Source organism: Salmo salar, chromosome ssa23 (assembly GCF_905237065.1).
Source record: "Salmo salar chromosome ssa23, Ssal_v3.1, whole genome shotgun sequence".
NCBI classification, from domain to species: Eukaryota; Metazoa; Chordata; class Actinopteri; order Salmoniformes; family Salmonidae; genus Salmo; species Salmo salar.
The window spans coordinates 26,632,083-26,642,452 of record NC_059464.1 but is presented as its reverse complement, the minus strand read 5'-3'; positions in this window follow the sequence as shown (position 1 = coordinate 26,642,452).

The window sequence follows — 10,370 nt, the reverse complement described above, 5'->3', positions numbered from 1 at the left end:
ACCAACAACTGCTCCTCAGGTGCTGATGAAGTGGATGTCAATGAAGGCAGCACCCCACACCTCTCTGATTCAGAGGGGTTGGGTTAAATGCAGAAGACACATTTCGGTTGAATGCATTCAGTTGTGCAACTGACTAGGTATCCCCTTTCCCTTATGATGGAATACATTTCACTTGATATGCTGCATTGTGTTTACAATAAACTGTGATGTCAACTATTTTGGTATACAGAGGGTTCATTCACTACACTGCCACCTAAAGAGCACATCCTCCAATAACATGGTCTAGAAATGACTGATATAAAGTATGAGATGAGATCACCTACCGGCCATGTTGCAACAAGCTTTCTGTATAATTTATTTTTGTGTAAGGGGACAGTAAACACAACATTTTCAAGAATTATAAAGAAATCAAAGGTCTGTATATATAATCAACGGTTTTATGCTGAAATATAATCACATTTTCTGAAAGAACAACAACTAAAAGATATCTGCGAGCAGCAATGAACGGGGTTCACAGGATGACAGAAGGACACAAGATCAGTTGGATAACAAAGGAACTATCTTCCTATGTGTAATCAGTGAAAGCATTTTCCATGTTTATCTCTCAATACCGCAAGGATGACGGAAGTGAAGTTTAGTCTTGTGCTGTAGGTTGGTTATCTTTGAATGTAGAAGTTAATGATTCTTAGAGTCATTACTTAATGTATTAAGTTAATATATAAATATTTAGAAATATATATATATGCTGACTGCGCAAGCAGCAGGATGTCCAGTTCCTCATTTTCACAAATAAAATATCCACTTTTCACTATGTGCAGACCACATAATAGGGCAACACTACGGTATGTGATTATACCGATGTACTAATCATGATATTTCACATTGTTCATCTGGATAATTTAAATGTAACCTTCATTTGCATGAGACAAATTCCACTTAATCACTAGTTATTGCTCTAGTATCCTATGGTGCCACTGGTGCCAATGACATCTATAGTGCCACCAACTGGTCTGGTGCAGCCATCTATGGTTGCAGTGACTTTATATTGACACAGATTCTAAGGACATTTACCGTACATAAGGTACATAAGAAATGTCATGGCCCCAGTTCTTATAGCCCGGGTATGATTTGGTGCCATCTACTGGTGTAGCGTGGCTGACTTCGAATGCAGCAAAGTCGGCCACTGAGTCTATATACCGAATCTGGGGTCAGTCGGGTTCACGAGGAGAAGATTTTTAAAGTATTTTTAGCATTAGCAAATGTGCTAACGTGCATCTATAGGTACAGTGCGGCCATATTTGAATGCAGAAACAATTTTTTCTTAAAACTGAAACTGATGTAATGAGTATGGATACAAAATCATCTTCACCTTAGGGACATCCATGATAGTGATGACAAGTTGATATGCCACTGTGGAGTGGATTTACAGTGGTTTAATTGGACACATAACATCTGATTGGGCCTACATTCCACATTTGGAATAATTTGGTACTATGGTTCATGAAAAAAAAACAGCCATCTCTTAACCAATCCCTTAGCTTTTTTCAAACTATGATAATATATGTACCATGGGCCTACATACAGAATGGTATGTGGTACCGAATGGTGTTATTTTGTTAATGAGATTAATTACGTTTTTCATATGTTTTACGAAATATACAAAATGGAGAAAAATCTGGCCTGACGGACCTTATGGGTCCTTGAGGCAAATTTGTTCATCATGAGGAAAGACACCTACATACAGTTTCAAATCTTTAGTTCAAATGGGGCGATGGATATGAGGGTTTAAGTGAGACTGTTTATAACAGCGTCCCTTATAGGCCAATCGGTGCCACTCTTTTTTACTAAATTACTCATAGCCTCTAGATGCCAAATTAGAAAAACAGTTACCAATCTATGATTGAGTTATTTTACCATGTCAAATAAAAACATAATAATAAGAATACAGAGAATAACAATATGTTTCACAGCTTCCCTGTGAACCCCTAACAAGCATAAATTGACAGAGACTTTGGCTTTGTCCTGTTCTATGAACTGCAGTAAAACAGCACCTTGAAGGCCTCCCACTCTTCTTCTGAGGTCTTGAACACTACAAAGGCGGGAATCCCTGGTGGACCAATGGGGCCTCGATAACCTGTGCGTCCAGTCCGGCCCATCCCGCCAGCATAACCCTGTCAGGACACAATACACTTCAGTGTTTTATGGATTTCCACAATATGGCAGCATCTGCATGCACACTTGCATGTCAATAGAAATCTGCAGAGCAGAATATAGAAAGAGAACTGAGCATCCAATGATACTGGGCAATAACATCATTTATATCTGTCACTATAAATATATTAGATATATATCAGAAGATTTTGTGTAAACAAGTGAACATATACTTTATCTCCTTTTGGTCCGGCAGGCCCTGTCAAACCAGGCGGACCCTGAAGTCCCTGAGAAAACAAATGAAACAATCAATTACCATTAGTGTTGCATTCAAGACTTGATATCTGAAGTATAACTATTATTTGGGTTTAAATGGAAAAATATTAAGGTTTAAAAGAAAACCACCTGCAGTTGTTCTGCTTTTGTTGCTCAGTTACCATGTAATTCCATTACTATTAAAGCCTTATTTGCTAAGGAAGGCATGTCCACTGCTAAATGTGCCGGTGTTGAAGTGCTAAGATGACGCAATTCCACAAACCTACCAGTGGAGGAGGCACTTGTCTTGCTTTCATTTTTTGGACAAAGGACTCCCACAGGCCACATTGAATGATCAACAGCATCCCCCTCTTTCATTATGGGTAATTTCTCTATATATGCCACATAATGGGCCAAATTCCATATATAAGGGCTTGTTAGTGGATGTAAATGACCCCCATTCCTCCATCACCCTAGGCTTAATTCAGTAAGCTCCTCACAAACTCAATTTCACATGAAGGTCTTCAGACACTATTGGCTTGCAGTATTGGTTCAACATCCTATGAAGCCTGACTGTAGACTAGAGGACTGAAAATACATATCCCTTCATAACACCATAGTCTCATTGCTTGGATGATGCTTTTGAACAATATGCAATTAATGGTGTTTGTCCATTCAAGGATATGTGTGCATGTTAAATGTTTCTCTGCTCATTCAAACATATTTGGGGAGGAATACAGGAAAATATGCTGAAATGCGCTCCAAAGGAATGCTCAAATGTGTGCCAATACCCCTTAAAACAAGCTATAAAACAATCACAAATCTTTGCTTTAGTCAGCTAAAATATTCAAGGCGCTTTGCTTTAGTATGCTGTACATCTCTGTGAGTATGAGAAGCATTTTTTACCCGTTGCCCTCGAAGCCCTGGTCTATAGGCTGTCCCTCGCTCTCTGAGTGTGTGTCTTGGTTGGGGATTAGCTGAAATGACAGGAACGGACAGGATGTTTATCCTGGACGCATACAGCATCCTCTGAGCTTTCAGAGACGGACCCTGTGTCAGAGGTTGAGGCCACGCCCCTGCTGCCATTGCGATGACCCTTTGACCTCTCTGCTCAGTGATTTCTCTGAAAAAAAACTCGGGCCAGAGAGAGCCACATGTTGCACTCCCTCTGCATGCAGTGAGGGTACAGTGTCAAAGGGCACATGTTGTTTTCTTTACCTGGCACACTGGCAGGAGGTAGAGGGGTAGGCGGCAGTTCCCGCTCTGATCCTCTGGGCTCCGGGGACATGAGCTCAGTTAGAACATCAGTTTTTACGGCCCCCCCCATTCTTTTTGAACTGCCTTGTATTGACTTGAGTGATGTAATGTGACAACTTTCTGTCGCCTACACCCGTATCCTCTGTCTCTGATTCCTTATCATTGTCCTCATCAACTTCTTCCATTTCTGTTTCTGTGTCCATCTCTTCTGACTCTGTTTCAGTGTCTGTGTCTAGATCCTCTGTGGGTGGCTCCAGTGGCAATGTCGCTACCTCAGGTAAAACGTTATCCCCCTTCTCCATGACCTGTCCAGCATCTGTCCAAGTCTTTGTCACATTCTTTCTGCCCTTTTGCTTCTTGTTTGAATCTTTGCCACCTGTTGATGTGGAAGTGATATCGGTGTGATTTTGAGGTGTTGCTCCCTGAGGTTTCTCCAAGGGCACCTCTGCTCCTGTAGCCACACTGTCAGGCAGAGGAGCCTCTAGGACAGTCTTTCTCCATGTGGTAGTTCTATTCTCTGGAGGCAGCGGAGTCACAACCTGCCTCAGTATATACGCCTCCTCTATTCTATTCAATTCTAAAAGGTTGGGGTGAATTGTGGGTTCTAAAGACCCTGTTGGTCTTGTAGGCCCAAAGGCCTGTTTGGGTTCAGGTGGAATCTGTAAATCATCTAACCTCACTGATGCTTTTGTCCCCGAGCCTTTTAATTCTCCATCACTGTCTGACTCCTGGGTCAGCAGGACTGGTGCAGTGGGGTTTTCTGACCATGCAGTGGGACTGAGAATGGCTGTCTCCACTGTCTGAGATGGTACTGCTACACCTTTTGTCCCAGAGACATCTCTGGCTGTATTGGTTTGGTGTGTCTGATGAACAGGTCCAGAGGTTTGTGAAGATACTGTTTTGTTTGGGATGCTTCCTGGACCCTGTGGCTGCTTTATTTTCCCAGAGAAATAGGGTTCAGAGGAAGGAGCCAGTTCACTGGATCTGTCACTCTCAGATGGCCTATCAGGAGTGGAGAGTAGGGAATCTGTTACTATGCCACTATCAAACCCTACATCTTTTCCCATAGTACTATTTCTAGTGATCTTTGCTACTTTATCATTCTGCAGTGTGGAGGTTTCATTCAGCCCTCCTATCTTATGAAGGATCTTTAACTTGTCTGTTTCAGGTGTTATCCCTGTCTTTGTCTGTGTCTCCGGCTCTGAATGACTTCTTACTGGTGGCAATGACTGTAGCGATAGGTTAGTGCTGCTCTTGGCTGTGTCCTGCTCTGTAGTCTGATCTCTCAGCCTGGGTCCATGAGACTCCCACCCTGAGGAATCCCCTTCTCTGAATGATGCCCTGGTCTCAACTCGATCAATCACCTTCTCAGCAGCTGCAACCACTTTCTCCTGGAAAAGAAATTGAAATAAAAACCAATGTAAGATGGCAATTCTCCTTTTATTTTTAAAACAGGGGTGTCAAACTCATTCCATGGAGGGCCTACTTTCTGCTGGGTTTAGTTTTTTCCTTTCAATTAAGACCTAGACAACCAGGTGAGGGGAGTTCCTTACTAATCAGCAACCTTAATTCATCAATCAAGTACAAGGGAGGAGCGAAAACCCGCAGACACTCGGCCCTCCGCGGAATGAGTTTGACACGTGTCTTAAAAAGAATAATCTAATCAGGATTGTTATGTGCCTATAAAGAAAGGAGTGTGCTTGGACTACACGTCAATTTGAAGGGGACTTAAAAGAAGTCCGACCTTAAATAAAAAACGCCAGCGAGATCATACAAGCTGTGGAGGAACAGTTTGGGTCCAAAACAAATCAGGTTTTATTCTCTCATAAACCTTGCACTCTCATGCAGACTCTTTTCATGACCCGATGAAGCCACCGAACAGACAGACAGGGAATTGTGGTGCAGTTAAAATTCCAAGCATTAGTATCACCCAAAAAATAAATTCCTCTTATCAGGCACATATAGCTTTATTGGATGTTAATTTAAGTCCTACACCTGCTATAGACCTATGTGGACCATACCTGTTTGTCTGAGTGAGCGATGCAGCTGGATTTGTAGTCTTGACAGTGCTGTTTGGCTGCTGTAGGATCCCCCATTATGAAGGTCATCTGCTGTATGGTGCCCTGGACATGGATCAATCAAGCAAGAAAACATGCTCTGCCTCTTTCAAATCATCAGCATTAGAGCAATACTTTATATCTCAGATTTGCCTGTGTTACATTTTTTCCATATAATATGAAAGCTGCCATTCATGTTTTGGCAAAACAATTGTTGAATGCCCTTTTTTCAAACTGTATGTATTCATATTGTCAATTGATCCCAATGTAGAGATCTATTGGTGTCCCTTGTGACACAAACAATGATTAGGATGGGAAATGCTTGGCTATAAACAACTCAGATGGGAAATCATCTTTACAGAGGGAGTGCATGAGAAGTTTGGGACAACATCTATGGCCCATGAGGCTATTGCAGATGTTTTGCTACTCAATAAAAAGTACATTTCAAAATGTATCTGCTCAATAAGGGAAATCAACTGGTATGACTAATATCACTCAAAGTACTAAAATAACAGGCAAGAACGGCAATCCCAGCAGCTCCATTCCGGAACCAAGATAATTGGGAATTATAATATTTGCATCATTAAACATAATTACACTGAGCAAAATTATAAATGCAACATGCCAAAATGTTTTACTGAGTTACAGTTCATATAAGGAAATCAGACAATTTAAATAAATGAATGAGGCCCTAATCTAGGAATTTCACATAACTGGGAATACAGATATGCATCTGTTGGTCACAGATACCTTTAAAAAAAGAAAATAGGGATCAGAAAACCAGTCAGTATCTGGTGTGACCACCATTTGCCTCATGCAGCGCGGCACATCTCCTTCACATAGAGTTGATCAGAGGCTGTTGATTGTGGCCTGTGGAATGTTGTCCCACTCCTCTTCAATGGCTGTGCGAAGTTGCTGGATATTGTCGGGAACTGAAACATGCTGTCATACACATCGATCCAGGGCATCCTAAACATGCTCAATGGGTGCCATGTCAGGTAAGTATGCAGGCCATGGAAGAACCGGGACATTTTCAGCTTCCAGGAATCGTGTGCAGATCCTTGTTAGATGGGGCCGTGCATTATCATTCTGAAATGTTAGGTGATGGCGGTGGATGAATGGCATGACAATGGGCCTCAGGATCTCGTCACGGTTGCTCTGTGCATTCAAATTGCCATCGATAAAATGCAAATGTGTTTGATGTCCGAAGCTTATGCCTGCCCATACTATAACTCCACCTCCACCATGGGGCACTCAGTTCACAATGTTAACATCAGCTCGCCCACACAGCGTCATAAACGCTGTCTGCCATCTGCCCGGTACAGTGGAAACCCCAATTCATCCTCCAGCATGCCAGTGGCCGTCAAAGGTGAGCATTTTCCCACTGAAGTCGGTTACAACGCCAAACTGCAGTCAGGTCAAGACCCTGGTGAGGACAAGGAGCATGCAGATGAGCTTCCCTGAGACAGAAATTCTTTGGTTGTGCAAACCCACAGTTTCACCAGCTGTCCAGGTGGCTAGTCTCAGACGATCCCGCAGGTGAAGAAGCTGGATGTGGAGGTCCTGTGCTTGCGTGGTTACACGTGGTCTGTGGTTGTGAGGCTGGTTGGACATATTGCCACATTCTCTAAAACGATGTTGGAGGCGGCTTATGGTAGAGAAATTAACATTAGGTTCTCTGGCAACAGCTCTGGTGGACATTCCTGCAGTCAGCATGCAAATTACACGCTCCCTCAAAACTTGAGACATCTGTGGCATTGTGTTGTGTGACAAAACTGCACATTTTCTAGTGGCCTTTTATTGTCCCAAGCACAAGGTGCACCTGTGTAATGATTAGCTTTTTGATATGCCACACCCGTCAGGTGGATGGATTATCTTGGCAAAGGAGAAATGCTCACGAACAGGGATGTAAACAAATGTGTGCACAACATTTGAGATAAATACGCTTTTTGTGCATATGGGACATTTCTGGGATCTTTTATTTTAGCTCATGAAACATGGGACTTTACATGTAATAACCACCTAAAACATTTGATATGATCAATACATTAATTCTACCTTATTCAATTATGTGTTCTTTTGAATAAAGTACTGTTATCTGTCCCTTTTGATCAGAGCAGATAACAGACAACCTTACTCCCTCATCAATCACTGTGTACTCCACAACGTGGCATGTATTCAAATGAAGCTGTGAGAACATTTTTGGTCAACGACCTAACCAGGAACAGGACAGGTCTCAGACAGTGTTGACAGACTGGCGGTCTTTGTTTGATAATGTGATTCAATGACAGTGTTATTCTATGGGTCCACCTAGGGTCAAGTAGCATTGACCCCAATGACTGGGCCCTGTGATCCTGTGTAAGAGGCCGACTGTCAGACAGCTGTGAAGTGGAGCCTCGCCATGTGACTGTGGCATCTTTCACCAGTCACACGTTTGTCTTGCTCAGACAGGCTCCATCCCACACGCTAGGAAAAAAAGGAACAACATTTTACTTTATTAATGGGATCACTGTAGTGGTACCCTGAAAGGTACGTCCATTGAACCATTAGTTATTGGTACATAGCTGTACCCTTGCAGATTGTACCATAAATCTGTTCACAGGTACAAAAACTTACCTTCAGAAAAGGTACGCATTTGCCTTTTTAGAGTACCACCACAGTAACAAAGCCGTTTGTTCCTTTTAAGAGGCGAATTTGAGGGGTAGCTTCAACCGGTACTCAAACCTTGTTCCAGCACCTTAACCATTACACCAAGAGATCCATACCTCCAAACAAAGCAGCCCAGTTTTGTGTTAAGGTCGCCACAATATTAATTAAAGCTATTTATTCCCTTTGAACAGTCCCGAGGACATTCAACGATATTCCCATTAGGTCACTTAAAGGTTTTTGTTATCCCACTGACGTGCTGAGAACGTTCTAAGAATGTCACCTGATGGTCCCAAGGGATCGTTTTCTGGGGGACCTTGGTATAGTTCTTAACTTACAGGGAACTAGACAAAGGTCCCCCAGAGAACGTTCCCTTGGGACAATCACACAACGTCCTAAGGATTAGTCGAATGAAAGTCCTGAGAAGGTCCAGACATGGTCCTTAGTGATGTCCTTGGAACGTACAGGGAACTAGACAAACGTTCTTGGGTTGTTGTGTCATGGTCCCCTGGAGGCTTTGTCTAGTTCTCGGTTGGTCTCGGGGACGTCCTCGAGGACCTTTTTTAGGATGCTCTTGGGACGTTGTGTCATCGCCCCCTGGAGGTTTTTGTCTAGATCCCGGTTTGAGGCCAACATTTAGTTTACCGGGGACGTCCTAACGACTCATTACTGTTTGCAGGGATGTAAAATCATGTGTACCTCTAAAGGTACCTTATGTGTATATTGTTATTTTTGTACCCCAGGGAACAATACCGCACCCTAACTGTACCCTTTTTTCTGAGAGTGCAGGCCTTTCTCATGTATGTCAGCCTCTGATGAAACATAGTCAAATTAAGGACCACGTCTTTAAAAAGGTGAGTTAACAGAACTGTCGTCCCTCCCAAACCATAAACCATCTATAATTAGACCAGGGCCTTGATTTAGGTAAACAGGGTTTCCAATGGGAACGTCTGAAAACAAAACAAGTTCCATTGATTTGGAGGAGAGTCCTTGTCAGAGACACACTGATGAACCGCTCTCTGAGTCTTAACATAGCAGTGATTGGAACTCTAAATCATATAGCATTTAAGTAGTGGGGGGAATACATTAAAAAACCCTCCAGTGGGTTTCCACTGCAGAGGCCAGTTTTTACCTAACGATTTATGAGCGTTGTCTTGTTAAAGTCTTCTCTATCCATCCGCTCGCATGCACATGTAAAAAAGGCATATTTCAGCCACTGGCTGTGCAGTGTGTACCCACCACATGAAGAAGCAGGGACAGGAAAGTGGTTACTGTACCAACAGTTACATTTATTTACATTTTAGTCATTTAGCAGACACTCTTATCCAGAGTGACTTACAGTAGTGAATCGAACCCACAACCCTGGCGTTGCACAAACCATGCTGGCGTTGCAAACACCATGCTCTACCAACTGAGCCACAGGGCAACCTCATAGAAAACCATGAAAGAACCAAGCAATTCTGAACTGTGGAAGTGAGAAGGCTGATAAAAATGAAATACTGTAGCTCAGTCAAAAGGGTTTTAACGCTTCGATCACACCGACAGCGTCATTGCATTTTGGTAAAACGAGAATCACATTCATTTCCAATGAAATGCTACGTTTTCCTTGCAGCATTGTGTTGCAGAGGCAGTTGCAGTGTGTTCGGTGTGGTGCATGCATGGGATTTATTGAACGTATGTGTCAAACTGTATGCATAGACTGCTTGACAGAAATGGTAGCAGAAGGTGAATGTTGAACTTTTGTTGCATACATATCCAGATTATGCTGCGTACTATTTTGTGCGAGGATGCTGTCGGTGTGATCAAAGCATTAGGAAGTCATTAGTACTGGCAACAATCACAATCCTAATTGGCATCAATCACAATCTTGGGCCTTCATCCTATGTTACATGTGACCAGGAAAAATCTTCCTAACACAACAACACAACAAAACAAATCAAAACACAACAATCTTATCCAATCATCCTTCTAAAGTCTTGCATTGTAATTCTAAAGCACTCATCA